This window comes from Heterocephalus glaber, unplaced genomic scaffold (assembly GCF_053883595.1).
Source record: "Heterocephalus glaber isolate CG9 unplaced genomic scaffold, H.glaber_assembly_v1.0 deba00001555, whole genome shotgun sequence".
Classification (NCBI taxonomy): Eukaryota; Metazoa; Chordata; class Mammalia; order Rodentia; family Bathyergidae; genus Heterocephalus; species Heterocephalus glaber.
Window position 1 is genome coordinate 5,341,811 of NW_028258346.1, and position 19,498 is coordinate 5,361,308.

At 39.0% G+C, this 19,498-nt stretch overlaps 1 protein-coding gene and 1 long non-coding RNA gene across 4 annotated transcripts in view; one reads left to right on the plus strand and one right to left on the minus strand.

Moving 5' to 3' along the window:
• Positions 1–19,498, minus strand: part of Nipal2 (NIPA like domain containing 2) — an 88,620-nt gene that overhangs the window by 66,048 nt on the left and 3,074 nt on the right. The gene's annotated exons all lie outside the window — the stretch shown is intronic.
• LOC110350334 (uncharacterized) overlaps positions 1–19,498 on the plus strand; it is a 46,774-nt gene that overhangs the window by 17,377 nt on the left and 9,899 nt on the right. Inside the window, exon 4 of one of the 2 annotated variants that reach the window (XR_002396824.2) lies at positions 15,436–17,530. The exons of the other annotated variant lie outside the window; for it this stretch is intronic. This is a non-coding gene — a long non-coding RNA (uncharacterized LOC110350334). Of the gene's footprint in view, positions 1–15,435; positions 17,531–19,498 lie in introns of those variants that run through there. 2 annotated transcript variants of the gene reach the window in all.

Here is a 19,498-nt window from a genome sequence, read left to right on the forward strand (position 1 = left end):
TTTGCACCTTTACATAGTCTCTCTTGGTTCTTATTTTTCACCCTTGCCCAGCCCTCCCTTCAACCCCTCCATTCCTCCCTATTTACAAAGATTTTGTTCCTGTTTTTCCATTTTCTCATATTAATCCCATTCCCTTCTATCCTTTCCCCTAGCCCTCCCACTCCCTTCCCCTTTGCCCCTTTTCTTCCTATTTCACATTACCTATTATACATTTAAAATATTTCATTGTTAACAACAAATCTTAGGTGAAGGACATATATGGTGTTTATTATACTTTATTTTTACTTTTCATAAGTTTGAAATTTTTCAAACTAAAAAATTTAAAATCTGCTTTGCAGCCTCCATAAAATTAGAAAGAATATATATTCCTTTAAAAATAAGGGGGAGACAATAGCAGGAAAAGAAAGAAAAAGGAAACTTGGAAGAACCAAGAAGAGATACTACAGAGAAAAATAAAACCACATATAGATACTGCTTGAGAAGCACATAAAATGTGGAGGAAAGGATATGAAATTAAAGTGATCAGAGTGCCCAGCACCTGGGAGGAGGCTCCCCCACCACCATTCCATGCTCCTAGGGCAGAGAAGGTGAGCCATGTGGGTGCCAGAAGCACCCCCTGCCACGGTGGAAATGAGAAGACACATAAACAAGCCTCAAAAACAGACTCCCAGATCACCTACAGCAACCCCAAAGGGAAACGAGATAGAACACTCTGATACTCAACCACCTGGACTCCCTGAACTGGCAACAAAAGAGGATCTGGGAAAAAATGAAATCAGAAATAATTTCTCAGATAACAGCAAAGATTGTGCTCATAGTGCAAGATATGATTAATAAATCTAGAGAGGACACAGATAAAAAAATAGAGGATCTGAGGAACATGGTGGAATCCCAACATAGGAAACAAATGGAATCCATAAAACAGATACAAACAGATTTCCAGGAGATTAAAAACTCCACTGAAAGTCTGTGCAGCAGAATGAACCAATGTGAGGATAGAATTTCACATATAGAAGATAAGATTACAATTAGTAAGGAGGAAAAGAAAAATTGCTTTAAAATTGTAAGGGAACATGAGAAATCAATCCAGCAGCTGCTAGACGATGCAAAGAAGAATAACGTAAGACTGATTGGAGTCAATGAGGAAGCAGGAGAGAGTGCAGATGACATAAAAAAACTGTTCACAGAAGTGATGGCAGAAAACTTCCCAAGGAGGGGAAAAGAACTTGACATACAGATAAGTGAGGCATATAGGACTCCAGCTAACCTTAATCAAAAAAAATCTACACATAGGCATATAATAGTTAGGATTCCATAAATCCAACAGAAGAATAAAATTCTACAAGCAGTGAGAGAAAAGAAACAAATCATATACAAAGGAAAGCCCATCAGAATCACAGCAGACTTCTCAATGCAAACCCTCAAGGCAGGAAGAGCTTGGTGTGATGTATTTCAAGCCCTAAAGGAAAACAGCCTCCAACCCAGATTGATGTACCCTGCAAAACTATCTTTCAAAATTGATGGAGAAATAAGATACTTTCATGATAAAGAGCACCTCAGGAACTTCATGAATACCAAACCGGCACTCCAACAAATTTTAGACAATACCCTAGGAAAAGACAATGAGGATCACAACCCCAGGAAACCCAGCAGAATGAATCTATTGGGCATGACAAATTAAATGCAAAGGGGGAGAATCCAACAAAAAGAAAAAGTCATGACAAGGCTTTTAAAACTTTTAGCTTCATCTCCCTAATGAGTGTATGATTCAATCTTATTATTGTACTGATTAGTATTTTTCTGATTCTAGAATTGCACACTATTCCTTGTGCTATATTGGCTATTTATCATCTTCTTATGTCTACATTTTAATTGGGTTATCTACTAATGAGCTCTAAGAATTCTTTATATATTCTGGTCATAGGTTATATGCATTGTAAATATGGTCTGTTGAAGGACTACTTTTCATTTTAATGATGTCATTTAAAGTCCTAAATTTTGATGGAATCTCATTTATCCATTTTTTTTCTTTTATACATCATGTTTTTTGTATCCTAGGTAGTTCTTGCCTACCCTGAATTCATAAATATTTTCCCTTATAATTTCTTCTTAAAGTTTTATACTTTTAGGCTTTCTTATTTAGGTTCATAGATCCCTTCAAGTTATTTTCATGTATGGAAAAAATGGGTTGAGGTTAATTTTTTATATATGGATACCAGGTGTTCTAATGCCATTTGCTGACGACACTATCTCTTCCTCGGCTCTTAAATCGAGTTTATATTCTATAAAATGCTAATGTTAAATAATCTTTCAGAACTCAGTGGACCATATATGTGTGGTTCTATTTCTAGATTCTCTGTTTTATTCCAATGATCTATATGTGTTTCCTTACACCAACACTGCCTTGATTACTGTAGCTTTAGAAGAAGTCTTAAAATTAGGTACTAAATGTCTTCCAACACTGTTTTTTTTTTCTTTTCTCCTTTTGCTTTTCTAGGTCCTTTGTACTCCTACATAACTTTTAAATTTCAATATCCAATTCTTCATTTATATAGCAAGTAATCATAGACCTGAATTTTTATATATACCTTGTGTTTTCTAATCCTGCTATATTCAAATACAAGTTCTAGGGGCTCCTAGAGATTTCTTAGTATTTTCTCTGTAGATGATCATTTCATCTACATATAAAGATTTTGCTTCTACCTTGCCAATCCTATCCTAATTGTGTCATTTTACTGCCAGACTATTTTGGTTTGGGCCTACGTTTCAAAGTTTAGTGGACAGATGAAGAGTTAGCATATCTGCCCTTGTTCCTCACCTTAAAGAGAAAGCATTTTATCTTCTCCATTCATAAAAGGTGTTTTCGCTGGAAGTATGGAGTGCATGTCTTTAATCTGTTGAGAAGGTTCTGTTCTTCTTCTAGTCTCCTGATAGCTTTTACCATGAACAGCTGTGGAATTTAGTCCAATACTTTTTCTCCAACTAGTGACAGGATCATATGGCTTTTTCCTTTCCTTTGTTAAAATGATGACTTTTGGGGGTGGATCTTCCAATGCTGAACCAACACTGCCATCCCTATAATAAAACCACTTTCTACATACTGCCAGGTCTGACTTCTAATAGTTTGTTTTGTTAAACAAATTTCTATCTATGTTCATACTTTTTTCTTCTATTATCTTTATCTAGTTTTAGGATTAGCACAATGTTGATTTCCTAAAATGAGGGAAGAAGTGTTCCTTTTTTTCTCTGCTTTAAATGTTTGATATAATTTATCAGTTAAAATGTCTATGAGCCTGCTGTTGTCATATAGGTAGGTTTTCAAGCTAGGAATATACTTTCTTTAATAGGTGGTATTCAAATTTTATATTTCCTCCAGAGTTAGTTTCATTAATTTGTCTTCCAAGGTACTTCATAGAAGTTGTCAAATTTATTTCAAAACAGGTTTTTGAAATATGCTTTCTATATCCTTTTAAGTTCTGTAAAAATCTGTGGTAATGTCTCCTAGATCTTGATATTGTAATTTAAAAAATGTATAATTGATATTGTGTAACAGGAAGAAAAGGTCTAAAAGAGCAGGGGAATTGGGAGGGGTAGGGGAAGGGAAAAAAGGGAAAAGAAAAAATACGAGAAAAGGAAAAAAATGGAAACAAAGTCTTTGCAAACAGGGAAGGGTGGAGGGGGTGAAGGGAGTGCAGGGGCAGGGGGAAAAAATAAGAACCAAGATACATCATGTAAAGGTACAAGATCCCAATGATGAATGTAACTGTATTTTATACCTAAAATGTACCAATAAACTTAATGGGAAAAAAGAAGTCTGTAATCCAGGTGTGTTCCTCAGAATCTACAGGGATAGAGGGCAGGGTATAAATCTGCCTTGGAAGGCTGGGATTTAGCTCAGTGGTTCTGCCACCTGCCTCACAAGCACAAGGTCCTGAGTTTGATCCCTGGTACCCTCCAAAAAAATCTGCCTCGGTTGGGCAGTGTGTTCATTTCCTGTGGCTTCTGTATTTGTTTGTTTTTTTGCGGGGGGAGGTTGGTACCGGGGATCGAGGGGATAGAACTCGGGACCTTGTACTTGCAAGGCAGGCGGTGGAACCACTGAGCTAAATCTCCAGCCCTCCTGTAGCTTCTGTACTTGGTGGCTTAAAACAAAATTTATCCTATTACCTTTTAGAGGCCAGAAGTCCAAGGTCAGTTTTCTTGGGCTGAAATCACTAAGTTGGGAGAGCGATGAACCCTCTGGAGGCCCTAGTGGAGAATCCATTCCTTGCCTCTCCCAGCTTCTGCTGACTTCCTTGGTGTGTGGCTACATCACTCAGATCTCTACCTCCATGTTCACACTGCTGTTTCTTCTTTAGTGTCAAATTTCCCAGCGCCTCTCTCTTGTTTTTTTTTTTCTTTCTTCTTTTTGGGTACCAGGGATCGAACTTGGGACCTTGCGCTTGCGCAGCAGGTGGTGGCACCACTGAGCTAAATCTCCAGCCTCATCTCTCTCTTGTAAGGACACATATGATGGCATTTAGAGCCCAACTGAGTGGTCCAGGATAATCTCCCACCTGAAGAGCCTTTTCTTAATCACATCTATGAATTCCTTTTTTTCTATGCAAAGTAACATTGACAGGTGTCTTTAGGAGTAAGATGTGGCTATCTTTTGGAAGGTCATTATTCACCCTACCCCAAGGAGGGCATTAGGGAAGTCTCACTGGGTGATATTTCACCAGGGTAAGTGCATTTTGGCCAAGGGCAGAATTAAGTACAAAGGCACAAGTTGTACTAAACAGGGTGTCATGAAGGGCCTCACAGAAGAGAATCACAACATAGGTAAATGGAGAGGCAGGCAGGAGCCTCTGTGTACCATAGTTCTGTCGATGGTGCTAAGTCACAAAAGAAATTAGAGAAGGATGAGTCCAGACTTAGCCTTTAGAAGACTCATCCTTCCTGCAACGTTGTGTTACTTAGCTTCCCACCACTATGGCAAAATATCTCACACAATCAACTTAAGAGGAGGAAAGGTTTATTTTGGCTCATTATTTCAGAGTTTCAGCCCATGATCACTTGGCCCTTTTGCTTTGGGGCTCTGGTAGCACAGGACACCATAGTGACAGCAAGTGGCAGAAGGAGGCCAGGAAGAAAAGACAGAGGAAGAGGAGGGCCTAGGGTTCCAATACCCCTTTTAGGGGCACATCCCCAGTGACCTAACTTCCTTCACTGAGCCCCACATCTTAAAAGTTCTACCACTTCTTAATAATGTCACAGACTAGAGACAAAGCCTTCAACACATGGGGTTTGGAGGACATCTGAGATCCACATTATCATAGGTATGGAGGATAAATGGCAGAGAGGGAGACCAGGATACAGGAAGACCAACTAGGAGACTGTTTCAGGAGTTCACACAAAAGTGGGAACAATGAGGACAGTTAATTACAACAGGGCCATAAAGAGGCAATATTCACAGCAGCAAACATTGGTGATAGCCTGAAATATGGTAATGCATATTGGATTACTGGATGGCTTGGACTATTCTGACCACTAATCTCTTTCATTTTGTCGATAATTGAGTTGTCTGAAAAACGAATCCCAACAGAGTTAAAACTATAATCCCATATGTATAAAAGAGGAAAGAAAAAATTTCAGTCAGGAACAGATTTTTAATTTGTTATCTTGGTTATTGCATGCTATACGGTTATTGCATGCCTATCCCGAGAAAGTCTCATGACATTGGATCCTAATCTGGTGATTAAAAGCCAAGAGAAAAGGCCAGGGTTACTTAACTCTACGTATCATTGCTATTCTATAAGCTGTTCAGTGCCAATTTCTAATCAACCTTAAAACCTAGGCAGAAAAACCCAACATATTGCTTTCTCATACAGTGAAGAACTATTACATTTTGTCTTTTACTAGAGAACACACTTACTTACATAATTATACTTTTCTTATTTTTAAAAACCAAACTCCATTAAGGACAAAGCTTTATATTTACTAAAAGGCCACCCTGTTTTTTGCTTCCCAGAAATTTAAGTTTGAGCAGAACAATTTTATGGGAAAAGGAGTACACTTAATGGCACATCCTTTGGGGGCTTTTAACACTTTATTAAAAGGAGAACAACAATAGTTAAGAAAAGGCAAGATTTCAGTTAAGGAAGTCTTAAAGTTAGGACTATTACAAAACAACTTAATCCTGTATGATATTGGGAAAGGAATCTTTAAATCAGAACAGACATACTGAACACAAAGAGTGCTATTGCCTGCATCAAGATCAATATAGGGTGGCACAACTTTCATATTTAATTTTTAAAACCTGTAATTCTTTATTTCCAAAGAAGCAGGATTGCAGGCTATCCTCTGCAGGTAAAACCTAGGGTTTGGAATGAGACTATTACCTTAAACTGGATGCTGTGAGCTCACTTAGCTGCCTGAGTTTCCAGAGTACACACACCTTTGGGGAACAATGTCTAGTCTTGAACCCCAACTGTAGTTTGCCAGCAACATTCTTGTAAGACCAAACTCTATTGTCTCTATCAGGTGCCAGCCTGTGGGTGAATTCTGCCTCCATATGGGGAGGGATCATGATGTTGCTACTCACTGACTGATCAGGGCCAGGTACTGCTGAGGCTCTTGCCACCCACCAGACCAGACCTTTCTGAAATTAAGGCAAGAAGAAAGTTCAAGTTTGCTATACATTTTGGACATCGTGACTTGGGCTCTTCACTGCCTCTAAAGGGCCAGTCCTCATAGCCAAGCTAATTTCCAATATCCCCCAAACCCTAATTCCTGGCAAAATTCTTGCATCCCTCTAGTCCAATAGCTAGATCCCATAAACCTAATGGTCAGCACACATACGACACCCAGAGGACTCATCAATGGTAATTGTTATTTGGGACAAAAGACTCATAAAATCCTCTACATTTAAGTCACAATTACTATCTACTTTACAGCTGTAGCAGCTGCTTATCACATGAGGTCCATTCGAATCTTGCTCACAAAAAGCTATCCATTTCTCCACTACTGTGACTCAGGTAGTCAAAGCCAAAGGTGTATTATAATATTTCCTCTTCTGCTCTGGCTCACTTATTTACAGTTGCATAACAGTATGTGACCATTGATTGTAATACATCAACATGACTGGACTAAGAAATGCCTAGGGGATTAGTAAAGCAAACTTCTGTGTATTTCTGGGTAAGTCCTGGAGGCATGACTTTAGGTACATATTTGGTCCTTGCCCCCTTTTCCTCTCTGGCACTGTTCCCCTGCTCTGCTTTCTGGCTGCTGTGAACTAAGTATCTTTGCTATGACACATCCTTCTACCATGATGTTCCTGCCTTACAGCCAGCTGATCAGGGACTGAATCCCCTGAAGATGTGAGCCAAATTAAACTGCACCTCCTTTAAGTTGTGGGTGTTGAGTATTGTGTCCAAGCAATGGAAAGCTAATACACAGTACTATGTTGGTCCTGGAAGTTTAGTGTAAGTAATCTATCAGATAACATAAGCAAGGGTCATTTCACTTGAAATCATTCCTTTAAATGTTGTTTTTGAAGCATTTTTAATTAAAAATTTGTTTTCTTTTTCTTTTTGATACCAGGGATCGAACTTGGGTCCTTGTGCTTGCTAGGCAGGCAGAGGAACCACTGAGCTGAATCCCTGACCCTAAAAATTTTTTTAAATTGACAATTTATAATTATATATTTAGGGTCACAAAATAATGTCATGATCTATACATATAATAAGGAATAATTAAAACAAGTTGATTGACATAGCTATCACCTCAATGCTTACCATTTTAAAAAAATTTTATTTTATTGGTACATTTTAGGTATACAATATAATGACACTCATCATTGGAAATTTGCACCTTTACATAATCTCTCTTGGTTCTTATTTTTCCCCCTTCCCTGCCCTCCCTTCAACCCCTCCGTCCCTCCCTATGTACAAAGACTTTGTTCCTATTTTTCCATTTTCTCACATTAATTCCATTCCCTTCTTTCCTTTCCTCTCCCCCTCCCCCTTCCCCTTCCCCTCTGCCCCTTTCCTTCCTATTTCACATTATCTATTATACCTTTTAGTCCTTATTTACACTTTCAGTTTATCACACTAGAGAAGCTATTCTGTATTTACACGTGTGTCCTATTTATTTCACTTGAGTATTGCCTCAATGTGCATCCATTTAGCTATAAATGTCTCTAAGTTCTCTTTTCTTATGGCTGAGTAGTACTCCATTTTATAAAAAAACCACATCTTCTTTATCCAGTCTCCAGTTGATAGGCAATTGGGCTGTTTCCAAATTTTAGCTATTGCAAACTGTGCTGCTATGAACATGGGTGCACATATGTATCACTGTGGTATGATTCTTTTAATTCTTAGGGGAAGATACCCAGCAGGGGAATAGCTGGGTCAAATGGGACTTCCAGTCCTAGTTCTCTGAGGTATCTCCATACTGATTTCCACAGTGCTTGCACCAGTCTACACTCCCACCAGCAGTGGAGCAGGGTTCGTCTTTCCTCACAGCCCCACCAGCATTTGTTATTGGTTGATTTCATGATAGCAGCCATTCCTTCTGGAGTGAGGTGGAATCTTAGCGTTGTTTTCATTTGCATCTCTCGAATGACCAACGATGTTGAACATTTTTTCATATGTTTACTTGCTATTTCTACTTCTTTGTCTGAGAAATGTCTGTTCATTTCAGATGCCCATTTTCGGATTGGGTCTTTAAATTTGGGAGGTCTGATTTTTTTTAAGTTCTTTATAGATTCTAGATAGTAGACCTTTGTCTAAGGAACAGCAGGTGAAGATTTTTTTCCCACATTGTGGGTTGTCTCTTCACACTGCTGGTGGTTTCTCTTGCTGTGCAGAAGCTTTTTAATAAGAAGAGATCCCACTTGTTGATTGTTTGTGCTAGTTCATGGGCAACTGAGGTTTTATTCATAAAATCTCTTCCTACACCTATGTCTTCAAGAGTTCTACCTAACCTCTGTTCCAACTGGTTCAGCGTTTCTATTTTAATATTTAGATCTTTAATCCACTTCAATTTTAGTTTAGTGCATGGTGAGAGATATAGGTCTAGTTTTAATCTTTGACAAGTTGAAACCCAATTTTTCCAACACCATTTATTAAAGAGGCTATCTTTCCTCCAGGGAGGGTGTTATCGAAGATGAGGTGGCTGAGTGTGTCTGGAGTTGTTTCTGCATCTTCTAATCTGTTCCACTGGCCCTCAGGTTTGTTTCTTTGCCAGTACCATGCTGTTTTTCTCACAGTAGCTTTGTAGTATAGTTTCAAGTTGGGGGTTGTGATATCCCCTGACATGTCTCTTTACCTAGAATTGCTTTTGCTATTCTGGGTCTCTTCTTGTTCCAAATGAATTTTTGGACTGTTTTCTCAAGGTCTGTGAAATATCGTGCTGGGATTTCAATTGGGATTGCATTGAATCTATATAGCAGTTTTGGAAGTATGGCCATTTTCACTATGTTGATCCTTCCTACCCAGGAGCATGGGATGTCTTTCTATTTTCTGATATCATCTTCAATCTCTCTTTTCAGAGTGCTATAGTTTTCTGAGAAGAGGTCTTTGATTTCTTTCATTAGGTTGATTCCTAGGTATTTCAGTTTTTTGGATGCTAATGTGAAAGGAATTGTTTGCCCTATTTCTGTCTCAGTGAGTCTGTTGTTCGTGTAGAGGAAAGCTATTGATTTTTGTGTGTTGACCTTGTATCCAGCTATTCTACTGAATTTGGTTATTAAGTCTAGAAGACTTTTGGTGGAGTTCTTGGAGTCTTCTATATAGAATATCAAGTCATCTACAAATAATGACAATTTGACTTCTTCATTTCCTGTTTTTATTCCTTTTATTTCTTTCTCTTGTGTAACTGCTGTGGCTAATGTTTCCAAAACTATACTGAACAGGAGTGGTGATAGTGGACATCCTTGTCTTGTTCCTGATTTTAGTGTGAAGGATTTCAGTTTTTGACCATTTAGTATGATATTGGCTGTTGGTTTTTCATAGACAGCTTTTATCAGATTGAGGTAGAGACAGCCTATTCCAAGTTTTTGGTGGTTTTTTTTTTATTATCATAAATGCATGTTGGATTTTGTCAAATGCTTTTTCTGCGTCTATGGAGATAATCATATGGTTTTTGTCCTTGGCTCTATTGATATAGTGTATTACATTGATTGATTTGCATATATTGAACCATCCCTGCATCCCTGGGATGAATCTCAGTTGGTCAGGGTGTGTATGATCTTCTTGATGATCTTGTGCATTGTATTTGCCAGTATTTTGTTAAGGATTTTTGCATCTATGTTCATTAGTGAGATTGGCCTATAGTTCTCTTTTTCGTTTGGGTCTTTCTCTGCTTTGGGGATCAAGGTGATGCTTGTTTCCAGAATGAATTTGGGAATATTGCTTCCCTTTCAATTTCACTGAAGAGTTTAAACAGTAGTGGCAGTAATTCCTCTCTAAATGTCTTGTAGAATTCAGCAGTGAAGCCATCAGGACCTGGGGTTTTCTTAGTTGGTAAGTTTTTAATTACGTTTTCAATTTCATTGATTGATATTGGGTTGTTTAGAATTTTAGGTCTTCTTTGTTCAACTTTGGTAATTCATATGTATCTAGGAATCTGTCCATTTCTTCTGTGTTTTCCATCTTATTGGCGTATAGCTTCTCAAAGTAGATATTGATGATCCTCTGGATTTCTGCTGGGTCCATTGTAATTTCATCCTTTTCATTCCTAATTGCATGGATTTCGGCCTTTTCTTTCCTTTTTCTGATAAGGTTGGCTAAGGGTTTGTCAATTTTGTTGATTCTTTTGAAGAACCAACTCTTGGCTTCATTGATTTTTTGTATCATTCTCTTAGTCTCCATTGAATTGATTCCTGCTCTGATCTTTATAATTTCCTCCCTCGTATGACCTTTGGGTTTGTCCTGCTCTTCTTTTTCTAGAAGCTTGAGGTTCAGCAGCAGGTTGTTTAATTGGGCTTGTTCTGTTTTCCTAATATGCGTATTCACTGCTATGTATTTCCCTCGTAAGACTGCTTTCATTGTGTCCCATAGATTCCTATATGTTGTATTGTCATTGTCATTTAATTGAAGGAACTGTCTGATTTCTTCTTTAATTTCCTCTGTGACCCATTGGTTATTCAGAAGTGTGTGGTTCAATTTCCACATGTTTATGAAATTTTTCGAGTTTCTTTTGCTATGGATCTCCAATTTCATTGCACTATGGTCTGATAATATACAGGGGATAACTTCAATTCCTTTGCACTTAAACATGTTCTATGTGTGAGTATGTGGTCTATTTTGGAGAACATCCTGTGTGCAACTAAAAAGAATGTGTATTCTGATTTTGTGGGGTGGAACACTCTGTAAACATTTGTTAAGTTCATCTGTTCAAGAGTTCGATTGAGTTCTGGTATTTCATTACTTATTTTTTGTCTAGTTGATCTATCTATTTGTAACAGTGGTGTATTGAGGTCCCACACTACTATTGTATTGGTGCTTATTTGATTTTTCATGTCTGTTAGTATTTGTTTTATATAGTTGGGCGCACTAGTGTTTGTGCACAGATATTTATGATTGTCATCTCTTCCTGTTGGATTGTTCCCTTTACAAGGATGTAGAGTCCTTTGTCTCTCTTAATAAGTGTTGATTTGAAATCGACTTGATCTGCCAAGGGGATAGCTGTTCCTCCTTTTTTTGGGATTCCTGTCATATGGAGTATTTTTTTCTACCCTTTAACTTTCAGTCTAAGAGTTTCCTTTTGAATGAAGTGTGTTTCTTGTATGCAGCATATTGTTGGATCTTGCTTCTTGACCCATTCTGCCAGTCTATTTCTTTTGATTGGTGAATTGAGACCATTAACATTGATGGTTATAACTGATACGTATTGACTTATCATTGTCATGACCTTTTCTTTTTGTTGGATTCTCCCCCTTTACATTTAATTTCTTGTCATGCCAGATGGGTTCATTCTGCTTTGCTTTCTGGGGTTGTGATCCTCAATATCTGTTCCTAGGATATTGTGTAAAATTCTTTGGAGTGCTGGTTTGGTATTCATGAAGTTCCTAAGGTGCTCTTTGTCATGAAAGTATCTTATTTCTCCATCCATTTTGAAAGATAGTTTTGCAGGGTACATCAATCTGGGTTGGAGGCTGTTTTCTTTTAGGGCTTGGAATATGTCACTCCAAGCTCTTCTTGCCTTGATGGTTTGTGTTGAGAAGTCTGCTGTGATTCTGATGGGCTTTCCTTTGTATGTGATTTGTTTCTTTTCTCTCACTGCTTGTAGAACTTTGTTCTTCTGTTGGGTTTCTGGAATCTTAACAATTATATGCCTATGTGTAGAATTTTTTTGATCAAGGCTAGTTGGAGTCCTATATGCCTCACTGATTTGTATGTCATGTTCTTTTCCACTGCATGGAATGTGTTCTGCCATCACTTCTGTGAACAGTTCTTTTTATGTCATCTGCCCTCTTTCCTGTTTCTTCATTGACTCCAATCAGTCTTATGTTATTCTTCTTTGCATTGTCTAGGAGCTGCTGGATTGATTTCTCATGTTCTCTTACAATTTTCAAGCAATTTTTCTTTTCCTGGTCACTCATTGCAATCTTATCTTCTATATGTGAAATTCTATCCTCACATTGGCTCATTCTGTTGTGTAGACTTTTGATGGAGTTTTTAATCTCCTGGAAATCTGTTTGTATCTGTTTTATGGATTCCATTTGTTTCCTATGTTGGGATTCCATCATGTTCCTGAGCTCCTCTCTAGATTTATTAATTATGTCTTTCACTATAAGCACAATCTCTGCTGTTATCTGAGAAATTATTTCTGATTTCATTTTTTCCAGATCCCCTTTTGTTGCCAGTTCAGGGAGTCCAGGTGGTTGAGTATGAGAGTGCTCCATCTCATTTCCCTTTTGGGTTGCAGTAGGTGATCTGGAAGTCTGGTTTTGAGACTTGTTTATGTGTCTTCTCATTTGAAGGGTGTGGCGTGCTGTTGGCGCCTATGCAGCTCACCACCTCTGCACTGGGAGTGCTGGAATGGTGGCCCAGAAGCCCCTTCCTCTGTGCTGGGAGTAGTGGAACGGCAGCCCTGAAGCCCTTTCCTCTGTGCTGGAAGTGGTGGTATGGTGGCCCGGAAGTCCCTTCCTCTGGGCTAGGAGTGGTGGAACAGCAGCTCAGAAGCCCCTTCCTCTGCACTGGGAGCAGTGGAATGGTGTCCTGGAACCCCCTACCTCTGCACTGGGAGCAATGCAATGGTGTCCCAGAAGCCCCTTCCTCTGTGCTAGGAGCTATGGAATGGAAGCCCTGAAGTCCCTTTCTCTGCACTGGGAGAGGTGGAACAGTGGGCCTGGAAGTCCCTTCCTCTGTTCTGGGAGTGGTGGAATGGTGCTCCGGAAGCCCCTACCTCAATGCTTACCATTTTTATAGTGAGGACATTTGAAACTTATTTTTAGCAATTTTGAGAAGTACAATACACTATTATTAACTATATTCACCATCTGTGCAATAGATCTCAAAAGTACTCATTGTATTCCTCCTGAGACTTGGTCCTCCCACTTTTCAGCTTTTGTGACTGTCATTCTACTCCCTGCTTCTATGAGTTCAATTGTTTTAGATTCCACATGGAAGCGAGAACATGAGGTGTTTGTCTTTCTGTGCCTGGGTTATTTCACTCAGCATAATGTATTAGAATATTCAGATGTGGGATTGCTGGACTGTATTAGCCAGCTTTTCTGTTGCTGAGATTAAATACCTGATACTCACAACACTCACAATTTATCTCGCTAGTCATTTCTGGGGATTCAGTCTGTGATTGACTGGCTGCAAGGCAGGAATATTGTGGGTGAAAGGGGGTGGATGAGCAAAGCTGCTTAGTTCATGGCAGCCAGGAATGAGAGCAGAGGATCAGCACCCTAGAGAAAGGGGCCAGAGACCAATATAGAACCTAAGGTCATGCTTCAATGACCTACCTGAACACTCCCAGAAGTGTGCTTTACTAATTCCCTGGGCAGACCCATATCTGAATATTTACCGAGAAGATTTAAAATCAGTACGTTGAAGAAATATCTGTACTCCCATAGTCACTGCAGCACTACTCATATTAGTCACATTATGGAATCAGCCTAAGTGTCCATCAACAGAGGACTAGATAAAGGAAAATGTGGTATAGGTGCATAGTGGAATGTTATTAAGCCTTGGAAGGGAAAGAAATACTGTTGGTTTCCACAAAATGAAATTTTTTTGTACATTGTTAGGTACAGACATGGCAACTACCCCACTTCTTCAGTACCAATTTTCTGTATTAGCTTTCCCATCACTGGGACCAAATACTTGACATCCACAACTTAAAGGAGAAGTTTAATTTGGCTCATGATTTCAGGGGATTCAGTCCATGGTTAGCTGGCTGCAAGACATGAACACTGTGGCAGAAGAGCATGGTGGAACAAAGCTGCTTAGCTCATGGCAACTGAGAAGCAGAGCAGGGGAATAGCACCATAGAGAAAAGGGCCAGGGATGAGATACAAATCCCAATATCATGCCTCCATGACCCACCCAGACACACCCAGAAGTGTGCTTTACTAATCCCCTGAGTGGTCCCCAAGCCAATCAAGTTGCCACAATTAAATTTAACCTCCACATAGATGATATAATAATTCTATTTTTATTTTTTTGGAAAGTTTTTCAAATATTTTAAAAGCATCCTCTTTCTCCCTCTCTCTCTCTGTCTGTCTCTCTGTCTCTCTCTCATTCAGATACACATACCTACATACACACATGTACATCACAAAGATACAGCTACATTTTGAGGATACACTCCATTTTTTCTGACTTTTAAAAAAGATACAAAAAAAGTGTGTCATAAAAAAGATATATCATTGCCCAACACTACTCTATTAAGAAGGTCTCTGCTCATGATTTTTTTGTTGTTGTTGCTCTGGGGATCAAACTTGGGTCCTTGAGCTTTCAAGGCAGGCGGCAGAACCACTGAGCTAAATCCCTGGCCCTCATGATTTTTATTAGATGGAATTTTGATTACATTTCAGCCCTCATTGTTGATTAGCTGATCCAGATTTCTCTCTTTGATTTTTCCATCAGTTGAAAAGACTAGAGGCTTTTCTAGAATTTCTTTGATAGAGAGAGGATAAATCTAGAACTTAGAAATAAGTCACTGCCTAGAAATAATACTAATGAAAATGTTTTGGAAGTTAATTCTATTACTGCCCAAGTCTTACTCACAAAGACAAGGCAAACTAAATGGAGAACTGTTTTTTTTGGGGGGGGGTGCAGGGTGATACTCATGTGAGCCAGAATATAGAAAAGGAAGATCCTAGATAAGTTGAGATATACATCAGCCCGAGAGCTGCCCGAGAAGACGATAATTCACAGGAGGAGGAGTTAATAATTCACAAGAGGTGGATCACACAGTCCCCCTTTCTTTTGGTTACAGGACCCTTATTTCATGAGGCTGTCCAGTCCTTCCTTGGCGTACCCATATGATTCATGGACACCAAGACCAGAATCTTGGTGACTGACATGAGACAGAACATGGATTGAACCTCATCTAGTCAGACTATAGCCCATGTTTTCTCATTATATCTGTGAAAATCAAACTTTTCCTTCTGGCAGTGAAGTATGTTGCCTAGAGAGGTAAGCCTGCTAAAGGTGGGGCCATCAACCCTGAAGAATAAAATGAGACTGAGAAACTGGGTGTTTACCATTTTGGACAGTCCCTGATCAAAGCTTGCCTGTACCCAGAATTCTAGCTTTTTACTTCATCCAAACAGATTCACTTTGTTGTTGTTGTTGTTGTTGTTGTTATTTAAGCCAATAACGTTGAGTTTTGTATAACCTGCAATTTAAAGCCTCAACTTTCAAAGCATTCTTGGTAGGTAAACCTAGTTCAAATGCCAGAAGAGAAACTGACTTCGATTAGAAGCTAAAGAAGTCAGGCCAGGTGTCCAAGTTCTTGAGAGGGAAACAATCTGAGTGGGCTGAGGGGTATAGCTTAGTGGAGCGCTTGCTTAGCATGCACGAGGCCCTGGGTTCAATCCCAATACCATAAAGCAAAAAGGAAGGAAACAATTTGAGAATTGCAAAACAGTTCTGGTGATTTAGGAAACCAGTGCTGAGGTGACAGGTAGGCAGCAGGACATTTATTTCATGCAGATCTAGTATGACCTGCTAAGCTTAGGGTGGGTCTTTAAAGGAACATTGACTAAATACAATCCTCAGTGAGGCATGGAGCATATGACTAAACATATATCCACCTATGTTTACACAGTCAGCACCTCTTGATGTGTGTCAGTATGAAAAGTGACTAAGCTGAGAGTGACCACGGGCCAGGCAAGTGACAAGGTGAGGCAAAAGTGAGGTGTGTATATCTTGGAAAGGGGAAGAAGAGCATTATCTGCCAGGCCCTGGGTAATTAGGATCCCTTGCTGGCCCACTGCAGGCTGAATGGAGAGATCTGACTTCATGTAAAACATAAGTCAGTTGAAATGTTGGGCGAGGGGTGAGGGTGGCTAATGAAAGGAATAAACTGAATATTGGGAAATATTGGTTCTTTAGGGGAAAACAAAAACAAAAACACAACAAAAATTTAAACTAAAATAAATGGCACAAAGTTTTATGTTAGCCCTAAATGAGGCTTCTTAGGCTGAGAGTGCTGGCCCTCTGTTTGGTTAAAGTATAACCATGAAATATGATCACACTACTGTCACTAAGCACCTCTGCCAGCTGTTACCAGTACTACACACCCTGTATCTCCCCAACCTAGAAGACCAGAAAGTGGCAAAAGACATGGGAAGAATCCTTGTCTTAGCACCTCAAGATACCAAGTGATCAGAAACAAAATGACTCCAATTTGCAAGTGTTCTGGAATATAACTACTCTTAGAGAGTAAGGAGGAGGCCAACATCAAAGAGAAGAGGCTCCAGGTATGAAGACAGTGGTTATACATTAAAGAAAGCGCTGGGGATTTAGCTTAGCGGTGCAGCCTGCCTCTCAAGCACAAGGTCCTACATTCGATCCCCCATACCAAAAAAAAAAAAGAAATCAATGTTTTTTGACATTTCCTATAATACAGGCTGATTGTAAAACTACTACTAATAGCTAATGTACTTTCTATATTTTTGGTACCTTGTTAACTGTTTGACATGCACTATCTTATTTTATTCTTACAACAACCCTATAAGGTACGTATATGTGTATGATTTCCATTTCAACAGAGAGTGCCAAGAAATGGAGAAATTAAGAAACTTGCCAACAAATCTAGTAAAGAGGCTGAGCTTTCAAAACTGCACTAATAGAAGCAAAAAGAATAGCTTTGAGAATATCATTCTTTCCTGGTGAGCTCTCAAAGGCCAATCTGAACAAGCATCAAGTTTTTTTTTGTTTTTCCTCTGGTACTGGGGATCGAACTCAAGCATCAAGATTTTTAAAAGAAGCTGTTTAAATAATTGTAACCAAACAAAAGGAATATGGCACACATTTCCTGCAGGTTGAGTGGTCACAGTGATGGTAATATTCTTTGAAAAACTTTTTAGAACATAATATAGAAAGCTACAAAGATAATTATCTGGATGAATTGCTACAACAAATTATTATAAGGCAAACACCCTTCTAACCATTATTGAGAGCAAGAAACAGAAACTGGGGCCCATCAAGCCTCCCTTTGCCCCATCCCATCACAATGCCCACCCTTCAACCAAAGAATCACAGGCCTGACTTTGAAGCAATCACTTTCTTGCTTTTCCTTATAGATTTATCATCCAAACCTGCACCCCAATCATTATACTTGAAGGGTTTCTTTTCCTACTGTGTCTTTTAATGCTACTGAATCTACTATGTCTTTCTCTAGCCTGTCCCTATTTTTTCCTTTTAACAATAATTTTTTTTCTTTTTTCTTTTTTTGGACCGGGGATTGAACTCGGGCCCTTGTGCTTGCAGGGCAGGCAGTGGCAGAACCACTGAGCTAAATCCCTGGCCCTATAACAATAATTTTTGAAGAAATCAGGCCATGTAAATCTGCAAACTGGCTAAGTTTCTAGCCTGGATTTGGCCGGATACATCAATGGAAATATTATAACTAGTTAGTATGAATCAAGCCATAAGGAGAGTGTCAGGTAGATTTAAATACAAACACCTGGTCTGCCAAATTCACAAGAGCACTAAAACTCAGTTCCCTGAATAGAAAGTTCCTTTTTGTTGTTAATAAAAAAAGCACTGATATAATTGCTTTGAGGTAATCTGCTTTTTTCTTCCTTCATCTCCATGACAATGTGGTAAAGGAAAAATGCCACATTGGATGTATAAGGCAGGCAAAAAAAAAAAAAAAAAAAGTAAAAGCAAAACTTATTTTTCTTAGGAAAGAGCTGGAAATGATCAACAACTTCTACCCAGCCCTTTGATTATTTGAAAGTTTTGGCACTTTTCTTTAAGACACAGTCCTATGCAGCTAGTGGCAGAAAAGAGATAAATGATAGCAAAGCAAAAATCAATAAAAGGGCAATATAAAACTCACTGCTATTTTTCTTAAGTACGGCAAGATAAGCGTTCATTTCTCCCTTCACATTTACTCTTACCACCACATTCTTTTCAAGCCTCAGTCTTTAGCAATGTCCTTCAGGCATGGAATAAAAATAACTTTGCCTGAAACCCACTTGCTATAAGATCTTGGGGTGAGTTATTCGACACAAGTTTCCTTACATGAACAGTGAGGATAATGTGTACCTTACAAGGTTATTGGGGGCTCAAATTAGATAACAGCTATAAAGTGTCACATAGAAAATGCATAACAAATGTCAGTCTCTTCACTTTGCCTCTTCCCTGCCAAGTTGTATCAATTTTCCTTTCAATCAGTTGATTTTCAAAATTCAAGGCCTTGAGGATCAAAAGTTCAAATAAAAGGAAATTCTGAATTTTTCATCTTGCCCTGTTGCAGAACAAACCTAATAATGTCTTTGTGAATTTAGTTATTAGCAATGTGTACACCTCTAATGAACCCAGAACGGAACCCTCCTTTTCAGTGTTTCCCGTCTTCCTCCTCACTTGGGTAACCCTCCACTCCTCTTCTGGCTTGATCCTTATTTATTGATCCACATAGCAGAAGGGGGGCCTGGACAGTTTTGTGCCAAAACTAATTTTACCAGGAAGCTGAGACCCTGAGGAATGAAGTGACTTGCTCAAGTACATGCAGCTAGTTAGCAACAAGCAAGACAACAACTTCTAACAGCCTGCAGCAAATTAGATGCCACCTATAGGGGTCAGCAGGTAAAAGGAATGAAAGGGACCGAAAGGAGGGACCAAAGAGGAGAGCTTACAGTGATCCTGTGGGAGACAGGGCTCCAGGGTGCTAGAATTTCTAATATTTAAGAAGATGATGGAAATTTGAAATTGTATGGTTAATGTCAGTTTTAAATGTTGGCGGAAGTTTTTCAACTTCTCTGCAGGTCAAATAAGACACATCTAGGTACTGGACTTAGCCCGTAACTGGCCAGTTTGAGGCTTCT